At 45.8% G+C, this 27,063-nt stretch overlaps 1 pseudogene; it reads left to right on the top strand.

The window, feature by feature from the left end:
* LOC129354434 (plexin-B1-like) overlaps positions 1–25,094 on the top strand; it is a 34,179-nt pseudogene extending 9,085 nt beyond the window's left edge.
* Positions 25,095–27,063: the final 1,969 nt, after the last annotated feature.

Genomic DNA, 27,063 nt, shown 5'->3' with positions numbered 1-27,063 from the left:
CAGTATTGATACATTATTAGTGCAGTATTAATACATTATTAGTGCAGTATTGATACATTATTAGTGCAGTATTGATACATTATTCGTGCAGTATTGATATATTATTAGTGCAGTATTGATACATTATTCGTGCAGTATTGATATATTATTGGTGCAGTATTGATACATTATTAGTGCAGTATTGATACATTATTCGTGCAGTATTGATATATTATTGGTTGCAGTATTGATACATTATTAGTGCAGTATTGATACATTATTCGTGCAGTATTGATATATTATTGGTGCAGTATTGATACATTATTAGTGCAGTATTGATACATTATTCGTGCAGTATTGATATATTATTGGTGCAGTATTGATACATTATTAGTGTAGTATTGATACATTATTAGTGCAGTATTGATATATTATTGGTGCAGTATTGATACATTATTAGTGCAGTATTGATACATTATTAGTGCAGTATTGATACATTATTAGTGCAGTATTGATACATTATTCGTGCAGTATTGATATATTATTAGTGTAGTATTGATACATTATTGGTGCAGTATTGATATATTATTGGTGCAGTATTGATATATTATTAGTGCAGTAGTATATATTATTAGTGTAGTATTGATACATTATTGGTGCAGTATTGATATATTATTGGTGCAGTATTGATATATTATTAGTGCAGTATTGATATATTATTAGTGCAGTATTGATATATTATTAGTGCAGTATTGATATATTATTAGTGCAGTATTGATATATTATTAGTGCAGTATTGATACATTATTAGTGTAGTATTGATACATTATTGGTGCAGTATTGATATATTATTGGTGCAGTATGATATATTATTAGTGCAGTATTGATATATTATTAGTGCAGTATTGATATATTATTGGTGCAGTATTGATATATTATTAGTGCAGTATTGATATATTATGGTGCAGTATTGATATATTATTAGTGCAGTATGATATATTATTGGTGCAGTATTGATACATTATTAGTGCAGTATTGATACATTATTAGTGCAGTATTGATATATTATTGGTGCAGTATTGATATTATTAGTGCAGTATTGATATATATTAGTGCAGTATTGATATATTATTGGTGCAGTATTGATATATTATTAGTGCAGTATTGATATATTATTGGTGCAGTATTGATACATTATTAGTGCAGTATTGATACATTATTAGTGCAGTATTGATATATTATTGGTGCAGTATTGATACATTATTAGTGCAGTATTGATACATTATTAGTGCAGTATTGATATATTATTGGTGCAGTATTGATATTATTATTGCAGTATTGATATATTATTGGTGCAGTATTGATATATTATTAGTGCAGTATTGATATATTATTGGTGCAGTATTGATACATTATAGTGCAGTATTGATACATTATTAGTGCAGTATTGATATATTATTAGTGCAGTATTGATACATTATTGGTGCAGTATTGATACATTATTAGTGCAGTATTGATATATTATTGGTGCAGTATTGATATATTATTGGTGCAGTATTGATACATTATTAGTGCAGTATTGATACATTATTAGTGCAGTATTGATACATTATTAGTGCAGTATTGATATATTATTAGTGCAGTATTAATATATTATTGGTGCAGTATTGATACATTATTAGTGCAGTATTGATACATTATTAGTGCAGTATTGATATATTATTGGTGCAGTATTGATACATTATTAGTGCAGTATTGATATATTATCGGTGCAGTATTGATATATTATTAGTGCAGTATTGATATATTATTGGTGCAGTATTGATACATTATTAGTGCAGTATTGATACATTATTAGTGCAGTATTGATATATTATTGGTGCAGTATTGATACATTATTAGTGCAGTATTGATATATTATTAGTGCAGTATTGATATATTATTGGTGCAGTATTGATACATTATTAGTGCAGTATTGATATATTATTAGTGCAGTATTAATATATTATTGGTGCAGTATTGATACATTATTAGTGCAGTATTGATATTATTAGTGCAGTATTGATATATTATTGGTGCAGTATTAATATATTAGTGCAGTATTAATACATTAGTAGTGCAGTATTGATACATTATTAGTGCAGTATTGATACATTATTAGTGCAGTATTGATACATTATTAGTGCAGTATTGATACATTATTAGTGCAGTATTGATATATTATTGGTGCAGTATTGATACATTATTAGTGCAGTATTGATACATTATTAGTGCAGTATTGATACATTATTAGTGCAGTATTGATACATTATTAGTGCAGTATTGATATTATTAGTGCAGTATTAATATATTATTGGGGCAGTATTGATACATTATTAGTGCAGTATTGATACATTATTAGTGCAGTATTGATACATTATTAGTGCAGTATTGATACATTTAGTGCAGTATTGATACATTATTCGTGCAGTATTGATATATTATTAGTGTAGTATTGATACATTATTGGTGCAGTATTGATATATTATTGGTGCAGTATTGATATATTATTAGTGCAGTATTGATATATTATTAGTGTAGTATTGATACATTATTGGTGCAGTATTGATATATTATTGGTGCAGTATTGATATTATTAGTGCAGTATTGATATATATTAGTGCAGTATTGATATATTATTCGTGCAGTATTGATATATTATTAGTGCAGTATTGATACATTATTAGTGTAGTATTGATACATTATTGGTGCAGTATTGATATATTATTGGTGCAGTATTGATATATTATTAGTGCAGTATTGATATATTATTAGTGCAGTATTGATATATTATTGGTGCAGTATTGATATATTATTAGTGCAGTATTGATATATTATTGGTGCAGTATTGATATATTATTAGTGCAGTATTGATATATTATTGGTGCAGTATTGATACATTATTAGTGCAGTATTGATACATTATTAGTGCAGTATTGATATATTATTGGTGCAGTATTGATATATTATTAGTGCAGTATTGATATATTATTAGTGCAGTATTGATATATTATTGGTGCAGTATTGATATATTATTAGTGCAGTATTGATATATTATTGGTGCAGTATTGATACATTATTAGTGCAGTATTGATACATTATTAGTGCAGTATTGATATTATTGGTGCAGTATTGATACATTATTAGTGCAGTATTGATACATTATTAGTGCAGTATTGATATTATTGGTGCAGTATTGATATATTATTAGTGCAGTATTGATATATTATTGGTGCAGTATTGATACATTATTAGTGCAGTATTGATACATTATTAGTGCAGTATTGATATATTATTAGTGCAGTATTAATATATTAGTGCAGTATTGATATATTATTAGTGCAGTATTGATATATTATTGGTGCAGTATTGATACATTATTAGTGCAGTATTGATACATTATTAGTGCAGTATTGATATATTATTAGTGCAGTATTGATACATTATTGGTGCAGTATTGATACATTATTAGTGCAGTATTGATATATTATTGGTGCAGTATTGATATATTATTGGTGCAGTATTGATACATTATTAGTGCAGTATTGATACATTATTAGTGCAGTATTGATACATTATTAGTGCAGTATTGATATATTATTAGTGCAGTATTAATATATTATTGGTGCAGTATTGATACATTATTAGTGCAGTATTGATACATTATTAGTGCAGTATTGATATATTATTGGTGCAGTATTGATACATTATTAGTGCAGTATTGATATATTATCGGTGCAGTATTGATATATTATTAGTGCAGTATTGATATATTATTGGTGCAGTATTGATACATTATTAGTGCAGTATTGATACATTATTAGTGCAGTATTGATATATTATTGGTGCAGTATTGATACATTATTAGTGCAGTATTGATATATTATTAGTGCAGTATTGATATATTATTGGTGCAGTATTGATACATTATTAGTGCAGTATTGATATATTATTAGTGCAGTATTAATATATTAGTGCAGTATTGATATATTATTAGTGCAGTATTGATATATTATTAGTGCAGTATTGATATATTATTGGTGCAGTATTGATACATTATTAGTGCAGTATTGATATATTATTAGTGCAGTATTGATATATTATTGGTGCAGTATTGATACATTATTAGTGCAGTATTGATACATTATTAGTGCAGTATTGATATATTATTGGTGCAGTATTAATATATTAGTGCAGTATTAATACATTAGTAGTGCAGTATTGATACATTATTAGTGCAGTATTGATACATTATTAGTGCAGTATTGATACATTATTAGTGCAGTATTGATACATTATTAGTGCAGTATTGATATATTATTGGTGCAGTATTGATACATTATTAGTGCAGTATTGATACATTATTAGTGCAGTATTGATACATTATTAGTGCAGTATTGATACATTATTAGTGCAGTATTGATATATTATTAGTGCAGTATTGATATATTATTGGTGCAGTATTGATACATTATTAGTGCAGTATTGATATATTATTAGTGCAGTATTGATATATTATTAGTGCAGTATTGATATATTATTGGTGCAGTATTGATATATTATTAGTGCAGTATTGATACATTATTAGTGCAGCATTGATATATTATTAGTGCAGTATTGATATATTATTGGTGCAGTATTAATATATTAGTGCAGTATTGATATATTATTAGTGCAGTATTGATACATTATTAGTGCAGTATTGATATATTATTAGTGCAGTATTAATATATTAGTGCAGTATTGATACATTATTAGTGCAGTATTGATACATTATTAGTGCAGTATTGATACATTATTAGTGCAGTATTGATATATTATTAGTGCAGTATTGATATATTATTGGTGCAGTATTGATACATTATTAGTGCAGTATTGATATATTATTGGTGCAGTATTGATATATTATTAGTGCAGTATTGATATATTATTAGTGCAGTATTGATACATATTAGTGCAGTATTGATACATTATTAGTGCAGTATTGATATATTATTTGTGCAGTATTGATATATTATTGGTGCAGTATTGATACATTATTAGTGCAGTATTGATACATTATTAGTGCAGTATTGATATATTATTAGTGCAGTATTGATATATTATTAGTGCAGTATTGATATATTATTGGTGCAGTATTGATACATTATTAGTGCAGTATTGATACATTATTGGTGCAGTATTGATATATTATTAGTGCAGTATTGATCTATTATTAGTGCAGTATTGATATATTATTTGTGCAGTATTGATATATTATTTGTGCAGTATTGATACATTATTGGTGCAGTATTGATACATTATTAGTGCAGTATTGATATATTATTGGTGCAGTATTGATACATTATTAGTGCAGTATTGATATATTATTGGTGCAGTATTGATACATTATTAGTGCAGTATTGATACATTATTAGTGCAGTATTGATATATTATTAGTGCAGTATTGATATATTATTTGTGCAGTATTGATACATTATTAGTGCAGTATTGATATATTATTAGTGCAGTATTGATCTATTATTGGTGCAGTATTGATATATTATTGATAGATTACTGCATGGTGAATGTTTTGCCTCCTCACTGCCTGAATTCGACCTGCTGCCGAGATTTGATCCAGAACCAGAGGGAACTGGATCTTCTCTGGTTCCTCCAGCATCCCAGACCATCACACCACCACCACCGTGTAGCGAGCTTCAGTCCGGGTTGAACCGGACCAGAACCCTCCATAGCGGTCTACTGCTGTCTCTTCAGAACTCTCTTTGTCAAAGGCCCTTTGTTCTGATTGGTCTTTGAGTTCTTTTGGGTCAGGAGTGGTTCTGCTGACTCAAACTTTGATGCTGCAGCAAGGTTCGCATACGAATAAATCTGAATCTATGGAAGCCATTTTCTGGTTGAGTGGTTCTGATTCTGGTGGGTCAGCCTCCTGTTCTGGTTCTGGTCCAGGTGTGGATCAGGCTGATTGTTTATCTTCAGTAGTTTTTAATAACCCAGCCGCTGCGTTTCCATGGATAAATGCACAATTTGACATTTCAAAATGAATTTACTAAGTAGAAGCCAATCCAGTTAGCTGGGTTGGGTTCTGAGGTTCTGCAGAGATCCAGTCGTATATGGTGAACCAGAATTGGGTCCGGGGGAAAACGACCCAGAACTGATCCAGAACTGGTTCTGGATCCAGAACCGGTTCTGGATCAGCAGAGCGACTCCTCTGACTGAAAGTAGGACGAGAAGCAGTGCAGAGGGAGGGAGCGCCGCGAGGGAAGGACAGGAAATGAACAAAGAAATGAAGAGCAGAAACACACTCTGCTGCAGCTCCACGGCCGGCGTGTGTGTGTGTGTGTGCGTGTGTGTGTGTTTGTGTGTGTGTGTGTGTGTGTGTGCGTGTGTGTGCGTGTGTGTGGTGTGTGTGTGTGTGTGTGTCTGCTCTTTGAAGACGGAGTGAGCGAGTCGGCAGAAAAACCACAGAGATAATATGTGGGTGGAGGTGTGTGTTAGTATTGGTGTGTGTGTGTGTGTGTGTGTGTGTGTGTGTCTGAGGTGAAGCAGCCTGTAATCATCACCTCTGTGATGAAAGCAGCCGTCGCTCATTAGCATACGGGGAGCTGAAACAAAAGCTGAGTTTAGAACAAACTGCTGCGATTAGCAGCGTAAACCGCTTTGCTGCAGCATCCAGCGTTACCGTGGCAACCAGAAGCACCTGGAGCTGCAGCTCCTCTGGGTCCAACACTTCCTGTTCTGGACCGGGGAACCGTTCAGTCAGAACAGAACCTGATAGGCTCCAGAGGTAGATGGTTCTCCGGGTTTGGTTCCAGCTCTATTGGGTCGGGTTGTCCGGATGTTCTGGACTGGTTCTGGTTCTGTTGTTGGTTCCATTTCTGCAAAAGAGAAAAGATGATGGAATGTGCTGGAGGAACTTTAGGAGTTTGGTTTGTTGATGCAGCTTCTAGTTCTGAAGGAAAGTTCGTTTGGACCCGTTTGCAGTCGGACTCCAAGATCAATTACTGTCGGTCCAGGAACTGGCAGAGAACCCGCCTGGGATTAGAACCAGCAACCGTTGGCCCAGAGAACTGGGTCTGTTCTCCTGAGAAGCTGGAGGATCAGGACCGAATCCGTTCAGGTGCTGATGGAACCTGGCAGGTTCCCTCAGGTGTCTCCTGGTTCCCTCAGGTGTCTCCTGGTTCCCTCAGGTGTCTCCTGGTTCCCTCAGGTGTCTCCTGGTTCCCTCAGGTGTCTCCTGGTTCCCTCAGAATGCTGCAGCCTTCCAGGTTTTTGCCTCTCTGGGTTTTTAGCTTCCCAACACCGTGAGCGGCGCCACCTACAGGCCGGAGCCCAGATCCAGCTGCTGGTTCCAGCCGGGACTTTGCAGCTGGTTCTGTGTGTTTGTCAGTGTTCCTGTAACAGGAACACTGGAACCAGTTTAACCCAGTTAACATCCCTGTTTGAAGTGTTGCTGTGGAAACGGAGGCGGTTGCCATAGCGATGGGGCTGCAGTCAGATGGAGAAGCGAGCGAACGAGCCGCAGGGCTCAGCCTCACCTGCTCAGGTGAATCTCCTCATGTCTCCACTTTAGCAATGTTTCACGGAGGCGTGAAACATCGCTGCCGGTCAGGTTCTGATCGGGTTCTGATCGGGTTCTGATCGGGTTCTGCAGAGATGGAGCCAGCGGCCGCTTAGACTCTGTGAGCGGAACCGGTCTGGCTTCAGAACAGAACGGCTGGTTTAACAGCCAGCACCAGAACAGACTGAACTACAGGAGGTAATAGAATCAGAACCGGTTCGGATCCGTCTGGTCAGCTGGTTCAGTGATCAGATATGTTGAAGAAAACTCTGGGGACTGGCTGTGCTGTTCCTGAGGCCTGGTCTCGGCCTGCTGATGGCTTTGCCTTGTTTCTGAGGTCACATGACCATCGGTAACCATCATGTCTTAAAGCGACTGATTGACTCTGCCCCCAAAGACACTGAAAACGAACCGACATTTTAGCAACAGATGAGGATTATGGGAGAGATTTCTGCCACATTGTCAGTTTGAAAGCAGAACTTCATGTTTTTCTTCTCAAAACTTTTCTGCTTGGATCAAATCTACACTAGCAAACCTCTCTGCTGGCTTACGAATCATTTTCTGCTCGCGCTTGGAACAGAAAAGTATCGTCGCCTCTCAGCCAATATGCAAGTGTTGTACTGGGTGCGTTTGTTTCCTTCTAGTGTGTGAGCCAGCGTTCCCTCCCTCTCCACCTCTGTTCTCCTGCCCGGCCAATGGGAGTCAGAATTTGAAGTAGAAATAGCGACTAGTGAGCATCGATTGATAGCTTTATTTGCAATGTGGACACAGAGTGAAATGGGTCTGCTCTGCTCTAGCTATTGGTGAAGGGTTGGTGTAATTAGGTAATAGCTGCTAACACCTGCTAGTAGCCTCTAACAGCTGCTAAGAGCTGCTAACAGCTGCTAGTAGCTGCTAATAGCTGCTAACAGCTGCTAATAGCTGCTAACAGCTGCTAGTAGCTGCTAACAGCTGCTAGTAGCTGCTAAGAGCTGCTAACAGCTGCTAGTAGCTGCTAACAGCTGCTAGTAGCTGCTAATAGCTGCTAACAGCTGCTAGTAGCTGCTAACAGCTGCTAGTAGCTGCTAACAGCTGCTAGTAGCCTCTAACAGCTGCTAAGAGCTGCTAACAGCTGCTAGTAGCTGCTAATAGCTGCTAACAGCTGCTAATAGCTGCTAACAGCTGCTAGTAGCTGCTAACAGCTGCTAGTAGCCGCTAACAGCTGCTAAGAGCTGCTAACAGCTGCTAGTAGCTGCTAACAGCTGCTAGTAGCTGCTAACAGCTGCTAGTAGCTGCTAATAGCTGCTAACAGCTGCTAATAGCTGCTAACAGCTGCTAGTAGCCGCTAACAGCTGCTAGTAGCGGCTTTTGCGGCTCGCTCATGACAGACAGGTTGCGGTCCGGCTGCAGAGCGGTGACGGTACTTTTCTGTTCCAAGCCCAAGCAGAAAATATTTTGCAAGTGAGCAGAGACGAGTTTTGAGTGAATATTTGGAGAGTAGAAGTTCAAGCATTATAATTTTTAAATGAAAAATTCAGACTGACGATGTGTGCTCTCCAATTACGGCAGAAAAATGACCCCATAGATGATGTCCAGCCTTCCTCCCTCATGTTGTCTCCTGTTCTCACCTGTTGCAGGTAAAGAGGAGCTGCCATGTTGGCCTCCTCCTCAATCCTCCTCTTCCTCCTCCTCCTCCCTCCGGCTCACCCTGCAGACGCCTCCATGCAGTGGGTGAAGCTGGAAGGCTCCCCCCTCTCCCACCTGCTGCTGGATTCGAGGGCGGGGCAGCTGTTTGTGGCGGAGTCGACCACCTGTACCAGCTGACGTCTGACCTGGAGGTGATGTCACACGTTAAAACCGGCCCTCTGCTGGACTCTCCAGACTGCCTGCCACCAATCGTTGCTCAGGACTGCCCCTCGGCCACGCCCACTCACAACCACAACAAGCTGCTGCTTCTGGAGACAGGGGCGGAGCCAGGGAGGGGGGCGGAGCCAGGAAGCCTGATTGTCTGTGGTTCACTGTTCCAAGGTATCTGTGAGAAACGGTGAGTCCCAGTCTGGTTCTGGTCCTGGTTCTGGTTCCACTCCGGTCAGAGTGAGCAGTTGAGTGCCCAGATCAGTGTGGTGACCTCTGACCCCAGCCTGGTCTCATGTCTCTGCAGGAGTTTGTCCAACATCTCTCAGCTCATCTACCAGACGTCCAACCCCGTCGACACTCAGTACGTCGCGGCCAACGACCCTCGGATTTCCACCGTCGCCGTGGTGATAACCACCCGGAGCAAACAGGAAGTGGGCATGGCCGGCGGCGAGCTGCGCCTCCTGCTGGTCGGTCGAGGCTACACTAGCCGAGGTCCTGGGGACATCCCACCAATCACCACGCGGCGCCTGCATCCGGTGGCTCCGCCCCGCAAGCCTTCTCCCAGAGGAGCTCGGAAAACTCGTCGTGGGAAGTTACTCCGAATACAACAACCACTTTGTGAAGGCTGTCGCCCACGGCAACCACGTCTACTTCCTGTTCTCGCGGCGGGACATGAGGCACACGAAGGATACAGGACCTACGCCTCGCGGCTCTGTGCCTCCGACCGCAGCTTCTACTCCTACGTGGAGGTGCCGCTGCTGTGCCGCGGCGGCTATAACCTGGCTCAGGGGGGCGTGGCTAGGAGACCTGTCAGGTACACCAGCACTGTTTGTCGTCATGGCAGCAGGGCAGGCGTCCACGCCCATAGCAACGCGCCGCTCTGCACTCTGCGTTTATACGATGAAGGACCTGGACGCCACGATGCGGCGGGCGCAGGAAGTGTGCTACACGAAGGGTGGACTTGATGGAAGCGGGCAGGAAGAGGCCTACATCGAGTACGCCGTGTCATCCAAGTGTCTGAAACTCCCGAAGGTAATAGCGCTGCTCCCCCTGGTGGTGAGACTTGGAAATGTCTTTTATTACAGCCTTCATAAATCTGTTTCCCAAAAACTGACAGTGGGGATACTCATGCTAATAGCAGAGCTAATTTTTCGCGTAGGGTTAGCTTCTGCTCTTATTTTGAAGTGGGTGAAGTTTGTTTGAGGCATTGTCGCTTCCTGTCAACCTGTTCTGTACCCAGAATGCATCTGTTATAGAGTGAATATTCTGCATGCTTTGACTGAGTTGAGCTAATTGTTAGCTCAACTCCGGAGCCTAATGCAGCAATTGATGTTTATCCTGTACCCACAATGCATTGCTGAACAGTAATCAGGTTAAAATCCAGCTATATCCTGCTGCTTTGTGATTGGAGCTCTGCTGGGGTCAGTGAGGCAAAATCAGCAGAAAAGGTAGCAAACAACTATAAAACCGAACCCATGAGTGAAGCATCTGTAATAAAGCATTGTGGGAAAAATGGCTCCTGGTCTTCAGCCAAAGACTAAAGAGAAATCACTAAACTCTGACGCCTCCATCTTGTTTCCTTCTGGTGAAACAGGAAGTTGCTCTCAGTGTCTTCAGAGGTTTTAGTGTCGTTTTCCTGCAGTGGTTGTTGGTGCAGCGCCCCCACAGGCCGGAGGGGAACAGGCTGGTTGGACTCAGAGCCACAGCTGGAGGTGGAGCAGATGTTCTGGTTCCACTAGAACCGGGTCGACCATCAGGAGGAAACAGCCTAAGATCATTCAGCCTCTTCCTGCTGGTTCCTCCTGTGTTAGCTTCGCCCCTCCTGTGTTAGCTCCGCCCCTCCTGTGTTAGCTCCGCCCCTCATGTGTTAGCTTCGCCCCTCCTGTGTTAGCTCCGCCCCTCATGTGTTAGCTTCGCCCCTCCTGTGTTAGCTTCGCCCCTCCTGTGTTAGCTCCGCCCCTCATGTGTTAGCTTCGCCCCTCCTGTGTTAGCTCCGCCCCTCATGTGTTAGCTTCGCCCCTCCTGTGTTAGCTTCGCCCCTCCTGTGTTAGCTCCGCCCCTCCTGTGTTAGCTCCGCCCCTCCTGTGTTAGCTCCGCCCCTCCTGTGTTAGCTCCGCCCCTCCTGTGTTAGCTCCGCCCCTCCTGTGTTAGCTCCGCCCCTCTGTCCCATGTGCCAGGATCTATCAGCCCTTCAGCCTCCTGCTGCTCGGCTGGGGGTGAAACTGCAGACTCTGAGTCAAGCTGGTGGCCTGGGATCATCTGCAGCAGCTGCACTCATCATCAGACAGCTGCAGGCCAATCTGACCCAAATACCCCACAGTGTGTGTGTGTGTGTGTGTGTGTGTGTGTGTGTGTGTGTGTGTGTGTGTGTGTGTGTGTGTGTGTCTGCACATCGACATGTAAACATCATGTTGTGTCTTTCCTCTGAAGGAGTCTCTGTCTGACTACCCGTGTGGGGGGGAACACACCCCGAACCCCATCGCCAGCGCCGTTCCCCTGGGAGTCCCGCCCACCGTCACGCTGAACACCCAGCTGACCTCCGTTACCGCAGCAACAGAGGCCGGACACACCATTGCCTTCCTGGGAGATCGAGACGGACGTCTGCACAAGGTGAACTCACACAGGGTGGCGCTGTAGACCCGAAGTCACCCCATCAGGTGACCCCAGAGGTCATCATAAGGATCTCAGGTCTCCAGATGGGGAGGACTAGACGGAGGGCCAGTTGGGGGAACGGTGGTTCAGTGGGCTGCAGGTCAGGCGCTGGGAATCTGACCGTGTGAAATATGGAGCCGGACAGGAGGAACACCGTGCTCAGACGGCTGAAGTATGGTGGACGTTTCAGGTGTAGTGGATACAGAACGATACTCACTGAACATGGACCAGTGGAACCAGCGGAACCAGTGGAACCAGCGGAACCAGCGGAACCAGTAGAACCAGTGGAACCAGTAGAAACCAGTGGAACCAGCGGAACCGGCGGAACCAGTGGAACCGGCGGAACCAGTAGAACCAGTGGAACCGGCAGAACCAGTGGAACCGGCGGAACCAGTAGAACCAGTGGAACCAGCGGAACCAGTAGAACCAGCGGAACCAGTAGAACCAGCGGAACCAGCGGAACCAGTAGAACCAGTGGAACCAGCGGTTGAGTGGTTCTGGTGCTGGGGGATTCCTGGATCAGAACCACTCCTTGGGTTCCTCAAGAGACGAGCTCAAAAGGTCCAACAACCTTATTGAATCATACAGTCTGACCAGAATCCTGAGAGCCGGTTCTGAAGGTCCAGAAAACCCGTGTTCATCCTTACACACACACACACACACACGCACAGACACACACACACGCACAGACACACACACACACACACACACACACACACACACACACACAGACACACAGACATAGATATCTGGGATCTCCATCTGGAGAGCAGCGCACCCTCTCTCTTACTTACTGCCCCCCTTGTCCAATCTTAGTGTGTGTCTGTGTGTGTGTGTGTGTGTGTGTGTGTGTGTGTGTGTGTGTGTGTGTGTGTGGTGTGTGTGTGTGGTGTGTGTGTGTGTGTGTGTGTGTCTGTGCGTGTGTGTGTGTGTGTGTGTGTGTGTGTGTGTGTGTGTCTGTGTGTGTGTGTGTGTGTGTGTGTGTGTGTGTGTGTCTGTGCGTGTGTGTGTGTGTGTGTGTGTGTGTGTGTGTGTGTGTGTGTGTGTGTGTGTGTGTGTGGTGAACAGGTGTTTAGCTTGGGGGCGGGCTCTCAGGCTTCAGTTGCTGATTGGTTATTGTTGTCCCAGGTGGATTGTGGGTAACGATGTAGCGGGTGTGTTAATGAGCGCTCAGCTTTGATTCGGCGTGTTAATATTTAATCACACACACTCTGCTGCTCGTTCCGTCGCTCAGACCTGCGCTGGATGCCGTTGTCATGCCAACCAGCATCGTCTTATGCGGTCCTGGATCTGGAACATGGGATCCAGCTGGTCCCGAATCCAGGTGGCTGTGACGTCACAAGAACACAGAAAGGACAAGACAAGAAGAAAACTTGATCGTTAGATTTTCTGTTCTGGTCAAACTTTGACTTTTGCAGATTAATTTCTGTCTCTTAAAGTTTTTGCAGCTCACCTGTGAGCAGCTAGAAGGTTCTGTTCAGGACTAAGGTCTCACCTGTCCTGCAGGTGTTGGTGCGCCCCGATAGGTCTGGCCATCTGTACGGCAACCTGTTGGTGGACGGGGGCGGAGCCATCGGTGCCGACCTCCTATTGGACGAAAGCCAACGCCATCTTTATGTTTTAACCGACGACCGGGTGAGAGACGCGTCCGTTCCTCTGTCCCTCTGCAGAGGGACAGCTCACCTGCTGTCCCCGTTTCCCTGTCAGTCCAGTCAGGACATCTATTCCTGTCTGTCCCAGGTGTCCAAGGTTCCCGTGTCGTCCTGCGAGAGACAGACAGACTGTCTTTCTTGTCTGTCCATCAGAGACCCGTACTGCGGCTGGTGTGTCCTGGAGGGACGGTAAGCCTCTCACCTGTCCATCGCGGTCCTCTAGCGCCATCTGATGGACATCAGGGGAACTGCAGACGTGTGTCCTCTGTCTCTGTGCTGTCCAGATGTTCCCGTAAATATGAATGTGAGCGCCACCTGCTGGACAACCACTGGTTGTGGAGTTTTGAACGGACCAATCAGTGCGTCACGGTGCAGAGCCTGCAGCCGGCCAATCAGAGCAGAGACGAGCAGACCCAGGTGGGAGCTGACTGAGCTGGGTTCTGGTTCTGGTTCTGGTTCTGGTTCTGGTTCTGGTTCTTTACCTCGTCGTCGTTTTGTCTCCTAGGTAACCATGTCAGTCGTCCAGCTGCCTGTCCTCCAGGGGCGGAGTCTCTGTCCTGCGTCTTCGGGAGCCTGCCTTCCCAGCCGGCCGTCATCATGGGAACAGAGCTCACCTGCCAGTCACCTGCGCCGGAGCTCCTCCCCCCCCTGCCGCCCAGAAGCGGTGAGCGAAGGTCGCCTGCTGAGTTCCCCGATGCTCTGACCTGCGGCTGAATGACCTCTGACCCCACAGATCACATGGTCCTGCCCGTGTCTCTGATGTTTGGTCACGTGACCGTCGCCGTGGGAAACATGACCTTCTACGACGGCGGCCGTCAGCCGACTGAACCAGAGTTCCCAGTAAGAGTCCAGTAGCTGCCACAGCAGGAGAGGAAGAGGAGGATAGGGGTGATGAAGATGATGGTAGTGATGAAGATATATGATGATGATGATATAGCTTCATCACCTTCATCGTGATGATGGTGATGATGGTGATGATGAAGGTGATAATGGTGATGATGATGATGAAGGTGATGATGAAGGTCTCTATCTCAGGTGTCTTTCCTGTGTCGGGTCTTTCTGGACGTGTAACTGGTGTCCTCTGGATCAGATCTGTACCCACAACCACAGCTGCCCCAGGAAGCTCGTCCTCAACCACAACGTGAGACACCTGACTGTCCACCTGTCCGTCCACCTGACTGTCCACCTGTCCGTCCACCTGACTGTCCACCTGTCCGTCCTCCTGTCCGTCCACCTGACCGTCCTCCTGTCCGTCCACCTGACTGTCCACCTGTCCGTCCACCTGTCCATCCTCCTCTCCGTCCACCTGACTGTCCCCTGTCCGTCCACCTGACTATCCTCGTCTCTCCAGGACTCTCCTGGTCCCGGCTCCTGCCCTCTGGTCTCATCTCTGAGAGGTTCTGCCTTAGTGCCCATGGGCCTGAGCACCACGATAGTTCTGGAGGGGCGGAACCTGGACATCTACCAGGTGAGCCCATTTAAACCTTCAGGTCCGAACTGATCAGAACCCGCTCAGCTCCACAGCAGATCCGGACTCTAAGGTCCGGGTCAGGTTCTGTCAGGTCCAATCACCATGGAAACCAGGACACTGATGTGATGGTTGATAACGGGCGTCTGCAAGCTAACACCTGTTAGCTTGCAGACGCTCCACAGGTGTGTCTCAGGCGAGTCTGAAGTGTCTCTTTGTCCCCCCGTCCAGGACGAAGCTCAGTACGTTTGTGTTGTTGAAGTTGAGGACGTGCTGCTCAATCTGACGGCTGCTGTGAGGAAAACCGAGGACAACACACACATCTTTACCTGCAGCCCCCACCAGGTAACACACACACCTGCAGATCCCCCACAGTTCAGGTTCCTGAAGCTGCGGTTGGTCCTCAGTTTCTCAACTGGTCCTCAACTGGTCCTCAGTTTCAGTTCCGCCTCAGCCAGCTGCAGTATTCTGCCGTCTACCTGCTCAGAGGACAGCGACGCATTGATGCATCACCTGGACTCAGACGTAAGGAACTCACCTGTTGACCCAGTTCTGTAGAACCAGAACAGATTTTTACAGTTTCAGATGATCGGACCTGAAGGATGTTGGTCATTTTCTCTTCAGTCCACCTGTATGACTGCTCAGCCGGCCAATCAGATTGCTCGCAGTGCAGGGCGGTGCCTGAGGAGTACAGCTGTGTGTGGTGTCTCGGAAGCCCCGCCCCCAGATGTGTTGACAGCCAATCGTGCTCCGGCTCACCCGCAGACACCTGTCCGACGCCTTGGATCACGCAGGTGTCCTTCCCCCGGGCGTGGGTCCGCAGAAGTCTTGTTGCCATGGAAACGTGTCACCGGTCTGTCTGCAGGTGTATCCGGTGACCGGACCTGTGGAGGGTGGAATCCTGGTAACAATCACAGGATCCAACCTGGGCACCAGGTACCAGGACGTGGTGGGCGGAGTCAAGGTGGCAGACGTCCCCTGTGTGGCTCAGCCTGAAGGATACCAGATCTCCACCAGGTAAACTCACCTGACTGGACCTCGGGTAACACCTGGCTGCTTCACCTGTCTTTACCTGCCTGCTCACCTGTGTTAGGGTCGTGTGTGAGCTGCAGAGCAGTGGAAATTACCGAGTCGGGAATGTCCAGGTTACCGTGGGAACCACTCCACCTGGCCGATCGACCCAGATGTTCACCTATCAGGTGAGACGGCAGGCGCGTTGCGGTTCTGTTCAGCTCTGCTGGTTCTGACTTCGGGCCCGCGGACCAAAGTTCTGCTGTTCTGGTTTCCTCAGAACCCGAAGCTGACCGGTCTGGTTCCAGATAAAGGCCCGGTTTCTGGGGGAACCAAGCTGACCATCAAAGGCCAACAGCTGCTGACCGGACAAACCTCGGACCTGACCGCCTTCCTGGACCGGCAGCCCTGCTTCATGTGAGTTCTGACCCGGTTCTGCTGGGACTGATGGTACGTCCTGGTTCAGTTTGACACGTCTCCATTTTCTGTGTCCTCCCAGTTTGAATGAGGTGACTGATTCCCAGTTTGTGTGCAAGACCAGTTCTAGTAATCGGACCGGACCAGTTCCGATTCGGGTCTTCTTTGGTAAAGCTAATCGGACCGGTCCTGATCTTACCTTTCGTTACCTGGACGATCCCGTCATCACCAAAGCTACACCTGCAGAGCTTCTACGCGTAAGGACGGGTTCCTGAGCCCAGAATAATTCTGCTACAAACAACTGCTGCTTTCTATAAAATGCGTAACTTTAAAATATTGAGAGATTGTTGCTCAGTGAGTGTGTTCACTTCTCACTGGTAAGTTTGAACCATCTTCCATTAAGCAGAGAGGGGAGCTAACATATCAAACATTATATTTATTGTCATTTTTCACTCAGCCACAATGTGCCAACAGATTTAACAGTTTGTAGTCCTTACACGTCAATTTAACTTCAGTAAATCTGACTTTCTGTGACATATAAGCATCAACCCAACGTATGGGGAACCAACCTGAAATGCAGCAGCAGTTAGCTGCTAAACTAGCCTGCTAGTGCCAGAAAGCTAACACAGTTTATAAACTAGGAACCTGAGACAAAACCGAAATATAGCAAGACATAGAATTGTTGACTGCATAAACATTAATGTAAAATATTGTAACACTACGATGTTACAATAAATGAATCATCTTACATTACGGTTAACCAACATTAAATACAAAAGCAGTTAGCCGCAACTAGCATGCTAGCGCCAGTTTGCTACCATGGTAGATTATTTCTTTCACTCTCAAAAACATAAAACATTAAACTGTTTGATGCAGAACCCTTGCATGAGAAAAGATATTGTTGGTGGATATTAGAAACCCGTAATTAAGTAAAAATAAGATGGAAAGTGTTTAATTGCTTTGTGTGTCTGTGCCAACTAGCAAAACAGGCAAAAGTTGCACCCAACCGTCATAGGAGACATTGCCACCCTGTGGTATAACTCGGTAAAACACCTCAGTTTAGTAAAGTGTCGCCGCTTTTTAATTCTATTAATTAGACTATCAATAAAACAAAACAATGCGATCATATCTTAGTGTCACGTCTCATTTGATCAATTTAAGTAATTCTGGATTCGTGTTAATGCGTATAAACAACATAATTTTGAAATTTAAAATACTAAAAATGTCTAATTGATCAAAAGTTTCTGTGCCGTTATAGGCCTGGGATCTCTAGCCTTACAGCTCTGCTTCCTAATAAGGACTTGACTTCCTGTTCTCAGGGGAGGGCGTGTCATCAAGGTGACGGGCAGGAACCTGGACGTGGTGCAGGACCCGGTGATATCTGTGTGGGTGGAGCCTCTGGAGGTGCAGAGAGTGAAACGAAGAAGGCGATTGGCTCTCCTGACCGCCAGGCAGCAGTTGGTCTTTAACGGCACCATGACGACAGTGAGAGGAACCAACCAATCAGGAGGTGCACCCTACCTACCTGTTTTTCACCTGTCTGCTCTCCTGTCTCAGGTGTCTGAGCGCTGCTCCGTCCTGTCGCCCTCTGAGATCACATGTCTGACCCCCGCGGTGCCCCCAGAGGTCAGAGTGAAGGGGGTGTGGTTTCAGCTGGACAACGTGCGGTCCACTACGACAGCATCGAGGTGCCGTCACCTGCCTGCTCCTCACCGCCGCATCAGACTCTGCCCAGTCTGACAATGTCTCTGTCTGTCTCTGTCCATCAGGGTAAGAGCTTCACCTATTACCAGAACCCCCAGTTGTTTCCTCTGAACCGAGACGCTCCGGACGCTCCGTACCGCTTCAAACCCGGCGGAGTGATCGCTGTAGAGGTACAGTGACTCTCATTGGCTGCTCCAGTGGACACAGCATGGTCTGACGTCTTGGCGTCCCTCAGGGTCTGGACCTGACCAGAGCCATGTCCAAGGATGAAGTCCGGGCTCGGCTTGGCGATCAAGACTGTGAGGTGAAGACCCTGGACCGAACGCACCTGTACTGCGAACCGCCCGTGGACCAGCCTCTGAGCGTGGACGGCAGCAGCGAGCTGCCCATGCTGAAGGTAACCGGAACCGAGAGAAGAAATGAGAAACCCTGATCCAGCAGCTGGAAGAACCTCCTTCAGCATGAGCTGCTGGACTGATCCAATCTGTCCAGACTGGATCAGTCCAGCAGGATTGTTCATGTTGTTCGTCTACCCGTCTGTCTCTCAGGTGTTCATGGGGAAACTGCAGGCGGAGCTGGGTCTGGTCCAGTACGACAGCGACTCGTTGCTTCCTCCCCCGCTGGCGGCAGATCGGTCTGGGAGCAGGAGCTGCTGTCATCATCCTGTCGGTGCTGATCGTCATTCTCATGTACAGGTACAACCTGCTGCTGCCGTGTCCCGGGTTTCTCCAGAGCCGGTTGATTGGATCCATTGACCTCCGTTCTGCTTTGTTCTGTGCAGGAGGAAGAGTAAACAGGCTCTCCGAGACTATAAGAAGGTTCTGCTGCAGTTGGAAACTCTGGAGATCAACGTGGGAGATCAGTGCCGCAAGGAGTTCACAGGTGAGCAGTGGTAGACACCGCTAACCAGGGGCGCCGCCAGGAATGTTGGACCCCATGACAAAAGATGAAATTGGCCCCCCTCACAGCTGCTCTTGTACTTCTTGAGTCACATTTTAAAGCCTTGCTTCCTTTGGTCCAATACTGATACTAGACAATATTTCCTGCTCATGAATTTCACATCCAACCGTCTGCATCAGTGTGCAACCAGGTTGCTTCAATGTTTTCTATCAGTTTTCGATACTGAAACGTCTCCCCACCAGCAACAGTCATAGGCAACATGCAAATACACATGAAGCAACACAGACTTCTCAAAAATGCTGTATAGTTGCATTTTATTCAAGCTGCCATAAGTCACTTTAATAAAAAATGTTTTCTCCATATTTGTTAAAGCTGGCACCATGCTGTGACAGTTTGTTACGAGAAGATAATCTGTGAAAACAATCAATCTCCTCCATCTGAATTACTATAACGTTCCAATGAGAACCAGGAGGAGGGTCTTAGCGCTGTCAATCAAGCTCATTCACTAACTGCTGAATGTGCTGAAGGAGGAGAAACAACTTCCATGCTGCAGCTTTAACTCCCCTCAGCAGAGGAAGGACGGGTCAGGAGGGACTAGAGCTGCTGCTGACCGACTCGCCTGTTAAGTGGGAAAAGGTCCAGTGAAATATGTCAATATGTTGGTGATGTTTTCCCTTAATTCATTAAATGTTAGTGTAAAGGAGGCTAAGCTAGCTATGCTAAATGCTAGCTTAGCCTCTCGGAGAAAACTGGCTTATAAATTGATACGTTTAGCTTTTTCTCTCTTTTTGATGTTTTAACACCTACTTTATCATTTTTCTTAGCAGCGCAGTAACAGCCTCAGTGGTTCTTGTTTCCACTGACTGCTGCTGAACACCTGCAGCTCCAAGCAGGAAGGAAACCGATTCCTGCAGATCCAGGGGCTTCAGGGCAATATGTGTTTTTGGTCTGGGAAGGGGAACATTTCATTTTTACTGCTGAAAACAATCTTCCAAAACACAAAATGATTCTTTTGGAATTGGCAGGGCCCAATGTTTTAATTCCTATGAACAAAAACTAAATAAATAAATAGGGGAGCGCCCCCTGTTGGTCAGGGGTCTTAGAATTGTCCTAACTTTAGCGCCCCTGTCACTATCAAAAGTTAGACTATTGCTAACGTGCAACATGCTATTCATAATAATCCAATATCAAGGTGCTACTTAATGTAAGCTAACGTGTGCATCGTTAACTCAAGGTTTGTTATGGCAGCTTGAAAGCTCAAACAATAAGCATTAGCCTACATGGTATTTAGCAACAGTTAATGCTAAAGATCTTAACTGAACCATGTTCATGTAGGTTACTGCTAACTAAAAAGGGAGCTACGCTAAAGCCCTAATCATAAACTTTAGTCCAACTATATCATGATACCAACATGGTATTTTGCATAAACCAACTCAGTTAATGCGCTTGCTTTCTAAAGCTAACAATTAATATTAACAGTGTTAAAACTCCCTGCGACATGGTAGTTAGCTAAAGTTAAAGCTAAAGTGCTAAATTCAAGGATGTTGATATGAACCATCACTGCTGGGAACCACTCATTTAAAAGTTAGCGACACTAGCCTTAAAGCACTTATGAACATTAGCTCTGCTAATGCTAAAGCGCTAAATACAGCAATATGGAAGTCCACAGTCTCAATTACGCAACATGTGTAACCGGATAGAGCGTCCTCATCAGGGTCAGGTCTGCCATTACACACCTACCTGTATGGGTTGCGTTTCAGGACGCGACTCTTTGGAAACATTCATCTGATGTTAAATCAGCATCTGATGGTGATTTAGCTTAACTGAGCACGTCAGTCAGAAAGGAAGCAGGACATCAGGAGACGGTAAACTGTTTAATGTACAACGATGCATTGTGGGTACAGAATAAACATCCTTTACTACCTTATGAATGAACTAAGCATGGGTAAACATTTTCAAAGTTAGTAAAGTCCTATGCTAAGAGTTAGCGCTGCTGCTAGCAGTCCTCTCATCTCACTAGTTGATCTGTTCTTCTTCCTGTCCTACAGACCTGATGACAGAAATGATGGACCTCAGCAGACGTCGGAGGCCCGGGTCTTCCTCTGCTCGACTACAAGACGTACGCAGAGAGGATCTTCTTCCCCGGCCAGCAGACGGCGCTGCTGAGCCGGCAGTTGGACTTGCCTGAGTCCCAGGAGGCCGACGGTGGAGCAGGGCCTCCAGCAGCTCAACAACCTGCTCAACAACAGACTCTTCCTCACCAGGGTGGGTCTTGCTCAGGTGAGGTGGGTCCAGGCGAGTGGGCCGCCGGTGCTGACGCTGTGGTTCTGATCGGCAGTTCATCCACACGCTGGAGGCCCAGCAGGGCTTCTCCCAGCGGGACCGCGGCTACATGGCCAGTCTGCTCACCATCGCGCTGCACGACAAGCTGGAGTACTTCACCGAGGTCATGAAGACGCTGCTGCAGGACCTGGTGCAGCAGTACGTCGCCAAGAACCCCAAACTCATGCTGCGCCGGTAGGGGAAGCAAACGTGCTGCTGAACCGGACCCAGAAACCCGGGCCCAGAACAACCGACCCAGAACACCCGGACCGCTGAGGGTCCAACCAGAACCTGCACTGACCCTGGCTCTTCTCTTTCAGGACGGAGACGGTTGTTGAGAAGATGTTGACCAACTGGATGTCCATCTGCCTCTATTCTTTCCTGAAGGTAGTGGTTTCTGTCCATACATGTCTGTACTCAGCTGCCCCTCCCCTGTCTCACCTTCACCTGTCTGTCTGACAGGAAGTGGCCGGGGAGCCGCTCTACATGCTCTACCGGGCCATAAAGTACCAGGTGGACAAGGGACCGGTGGACGCTGTGACAGGGAAGGCCAAGCGGACGCTCAACGACAGCCATCTGCTGCGAGAGGACATCGATTACTCTGCCATGGTAACCATAGCAACAGGACTACCTCCCGCGCTCAACCCGGTTTGGTCTCACCTGTCTGTCTCACCTGTCTGTCTCACCTGTTCCTCAGACTCTGAACGTCCTGGTGAAGAACGGAGTGGAGGTTCAGCCGTGTCCCATTAAAGTTCTCGACACTGACACCATCACCCAGGTAGGGACTCGTTGGACAGAGCCCGGGTCACCTGTCGCTCTGCTGCTCACCTGTCTGTGTGCTTTTGAGTCCAGGTGAAAGATAAGATCCTGGATCAGGTCTACAGAGGAGCTCCGTTCTCTCAGAGACCAGCAGCTGACAGTCTGGACCTGGGTACGCTCTAGACCTCCTCACCTGTCTCACCACTCCTTGGTCTGACAGGCATCCGGTCTCACCTGTGTGCGTTTGTCTGCAGAGTGGCGTTCAGGTCAGGCAGGTCACCTGACTCTGTCAGACGATGATGTCACAGCGGTGGTTCAAGGTCGCTGGAAAAGGCTCAACACCCTGCAGCATTACAAGGTGCGAACCGACCAATCACAGCGAGTCTCCACCTTCCCGTCTCACTGCTGCTCATTCTTTACGTCACATTCTCCGTTCCTCAGGTTCCAGATGGCGCCACAGTCGCCCTGATCCCTCGATTTCTCAGTACAGGGGTCAACCAGGTGTTTCAGACCGGAGAGAGTAAGAACCAACACACCTCAGCCACCAGAATCACACAGGAAGACTGTGGACAACCCGAAGCGTTGAGCACAATCCAAACCGTAGAGTAAGACAAGCGTTGACAACAACCTGGAGTGTAGAACAGGCAGAAGGAAAAACAGGCGGACAGTGAACAGAACTTCCTGGAACGTCTTCAGAAACATTGAAGACCAAATTGGTCCATGGCGACAAACAAAATCTTCTTCTCAGGATGACTGACGGTGTCTGTTGTTCCCATAGAAACACCAATGCTGGAAGGTGAGGAAGAGGAGGGTCTGCGTCTGTGGCACCTGGTGAAGAGCAGCGAAGATGCAGAGATCCCAAAACATCGGAAGAGCAGCATGAGGGAACGGGAGAGAGCCAAGGCCATTCCTGAGATTTACCTGACCAGACTGCTGTCCATGAAGGTAGCAAACACACACACACACACACACACAGCATACACACACACACACACACACACACACACACACAACACCACACACACACACAACGCACACACCACACACACACACGCACACACACACACACACACACACACACACACACACACACACACACACACACACACACCACACACACACACACACACACACACAGACAGTGGGTAGTGGCTGATGGACGGTGTCCGTGTCTCTGCAGGGGACGCTGCAGAAGTTTGTGGATGATGTCTTTGTGGCCATCCTCAGCACCAAGCGTCCTCCTCCCATTGCTGTCCGGTTTTTCTTCGACTTCCTGGACGACATGGCAGAGAAACACGGGATCGACGACCCCGAGACCGTCCACATCTGGAAGACAAACAGGTGAGACCTGCTGGGCTCCTCCTTCCGTCTCTCTGACCCGTCTCTCTGACCCGTCTCTCTGACTCTGACCCGTCCGTCTCCAGTCTCCCTCTGAGGTTCTGGGTCAACATCCTGAAGAACCCGCAGTTCGTCCTGGACGTCCAGGTGACGGACAGCATCGACGCCGTCCTCTCCGTCATTGCCCAGACCTTCATCGACTCCTGCACCACCTCCGAACACAAAGTGGGACGGGTAGGACCCTCCGCCCCGCCGCTGTTCTTCTGCTCTGTCCCCCCATATGTGACATCACATTGTCTTTCTGTCCAATCAGGACTCTCGGTCAACAAGCTGCTTTATGCCAGAGAGATCCCACGCTACAAGCAGCTGGTGGAGCGGTGAGACAGCCGCCGCCGACCTGGTTGCGTTCTGGTTCTGGTTCTGGTTTTCCAGTTCTGTTTCTGTCTGGTTCTGGTTCCAGCCAGCCTGGTTCTGCTCAGCTCCTCTCTCTCTGTCTTCAGGTACTACAGTGACATCCGCAGCCGCGTCAGGATGCTACCAGGAGATGAACTCCACTCTGACGGAGCTGTCCGGGGTAAACAGAACCAGAACCTCCTGTCTCCCTGTCTGTCCTCCTGTCTCACCCCTCCTGTCTCACCCCTCCTGTCTCCCTGCAGAGCTTCGCCTCAGAGATGAACAGCCTCGTTGCTCTTCATGAACTCTATAAATACATCAACAAATATTACGACCAGGTAACTCCGCCCCCTCACGTCTTGTGACCTCTGACCTGCACAGCTACAAACATGTTCCTCTGTCTTCCCTGTCTCCAGGTCATCATGTCCCTGGAGGAGGACACGTCGGGTCAGAAGATGCAGCTGGCGTATCGGCTGCAGCAGGTCGCCGCCCTGGTGGAGAACAAAGTCACTGACCTCTGACCTGCGAGTTCTGAGGAAGAGGAGAGACAGCGAAGCTGATTGGATGGCTGCTGCCTGTCTGTCTGCGTGGGGGACGCCCAGTCTTTCATAATCGGTCTTCCGGTTCCCTCACACGGCGGCGGCCGCCATCTCACGACAATCCGACCAATCAGGGAACACCATCGCCGCCTGCTGCCTTGCACTACAATTCCCAGAGTTCTTTGCTGTCTGAGTCTAAAAGCACAACTTCAATAGTTTCTTCAGCGTTTGTATTGGTTCTGACATGAAACCTGCTGTTTTCTATGTTTTTCTACTGAAACCAGCGGATGGGACTCTGAACAGCCAGAACCAGAAGTTCTGCTGCTGCTGGGCGTTTCTGAACGCAATAATCTGAATCAGGGAGTGTTTTCATCTGACCCGGTTCTGCTGAGGTTCTGGACTCGGACCTCAGGTCGAACTGCAGCGGTGAGAAGAAAAACCTGTCTGGATGTTGGCGCACTGCGCTGCTCCTCAGTGCAGCTCCACCTGGCTGCAGCAACAGGAAGGGGCGGGATGGACCGCTGGAAGCATTGCACCGGAAGTGAAGGGGGCGCTATTTCCTATATTATCCATGTTTTTATTTTCTTTGTGATATATTTTCACCTTTAGGAAGAATTTTATTTACAGTTTTAACAGATTCTGTAGCTTCCTGTGTTCTTCTAAATTGCTCCTCAGTTGCATCTTTTCAGGCCTGATGCTGCCTCTAGTGGCGTGGGGTGGTAACACAACTAATATCACTACATTACTAAATGAGTCTTATTATTTAGTGTTATTTCTAGCATTATTAGCACCATAAAATATAAATACTCTAATAAGACACCATACTTTTTATTTTCTTTATGATGTAGAGCTAATTAAATGACATAAACAAGATCTTTATACATTATGAATAACATTTATATTCCTCCTACATTTTTGTAGGAGGAATAAAAGAAATAAGCAGACATGAAAAGCAACATAATAAAATATAATAAAAACCATTTACAATGTATGCATAAGAAACTTAATTGAGCAAAAGTCAATCAGAAAAAAATAATTAGATTCATAGAAGAATGAACAAATCTGGTTGTTACAATCAGAGTTTTAAAACAAATGCATGTAAAAAATCAATTTTTTTGCTTTTTCTGTGCCATTCATGTTATTCTGAGATTTAATGTGTTGGTAGAGTCTGACATATAGAGTAAACTAAAAGAAAACTAATCAATTATGGTAGAAATTTCTTAACACTCTAAAACAATAAATAAAAAAAATCCATTGAATCACAATATCAAATTTGTGCATCAAGTAAAACACTTTGCATGTTTAAATGTTATTTAATTAAGAATAATTATTGCACTTTTAATAAATAACTTCTAATCAATGTTCTTAGGCACCAGAGGGAAACAGTGACGTCTTCATGAGCTCAGAGGGTCAAACTGATGATTAGAGGCAGATCAGGCCTGAAAAGATGCGACTGAGGAGCAGATTTAGAAGAACACAGGAAGTGACAGAATCTGTTAAAACTGTAAATAAAAGAGAGAAGATCAAACACAAACTGAGAGTGAAAATCCTTCCTAAAGCTGAAAATATATCACAAAGAAAATAAAAACATGGATAATATAGCGCCCCCTTCTCTTCCGGAGTGCAATGGTCCTGTTTCCATATAAGGTCTGAGGCTGACAGCGGCCCGTCGCCCTTCCTGTTAGCTGCAGCAGGTTCTTCTCAAATAACGACGCTGCATATTAATCATTGAGAACAATCTGAGTTACTAACTTATTGTGTTGTATAGACTTTATAATTATTTATCCCCGCTGTGCCTTCGCTCTGCAGCTAGGGGCAACCTAACGCGTCCCAGTGCATGATGGGAAGATAAAATGAACTGCTCCTTTAGCAGGAAGTGAACCTAACTGCAGCGTCTAGCTGGTTTAACTGGTTAACTGGTCCATCTGGCTGAGAACAGAACTATCAGAATCTATATGGATCCTGGAGTACCATCAGAACCTCCAGAACCTTCCTGGACTGATGGACGGGCTGGACCAAGCAGACAGACTGATGCTGGTCCAGGTGTTGAACCGGACCAGAACCGGGTCCAGCTGATAATTTTTTCTTCTGCTGCTGACCTTTGTTCTCCATGTTTTGCTGTTTGTGTCTTTTGGGCCTGTGTTTGACCCGTAGTTGTAGTTCTTTACTCACAGTAGCTTCTGCATGATGATGATGATAATGATGATGGTGCTTTCTTCTTTTTCATATCTTTCGATGTTTACGTTCGTTTCCACTAGTGACGTAATGAGTGTGCAGACTGAAGCTGAGCTCTGATTGGTGGAGCTGTTTTCTACTGAATACAGTCATTTGGGGGAGGGGAAAGGGAGGGGGTAGCTCTGTGTAAATGTGCCTGTAAATATCTGTGAGGAAGACCACGATGAAGATGAGTCTATCTCAGATGACAAATGTGCTTTTATTGTGAAGGGCCACAGGTCAACCAGTTTGTATCATAAAAATAAAGTTCTAATTTTAATA

This window comes from Poeciliopsis prolifica, unplaced genomic scaffold (genome assembly GCF_027474105.1).
Source record: "Poeciliopsis prolifica strain line A6 unplaced genomic scaffold, Auburn_PproV2 SCAFFOLD110, whole genome shotgun sequence".
NCBI lineage: Eukaryota > Metazoa > Chordata > Actinopteri > Cyprinodontiformes > Poeciliidae > Poeciliopsis > Poeciliopsis prolifica.
Note: the sequence above shows the minus strand (reverse complement) of the source record. Positions and strands in the feature narration are given on the sequence as shown.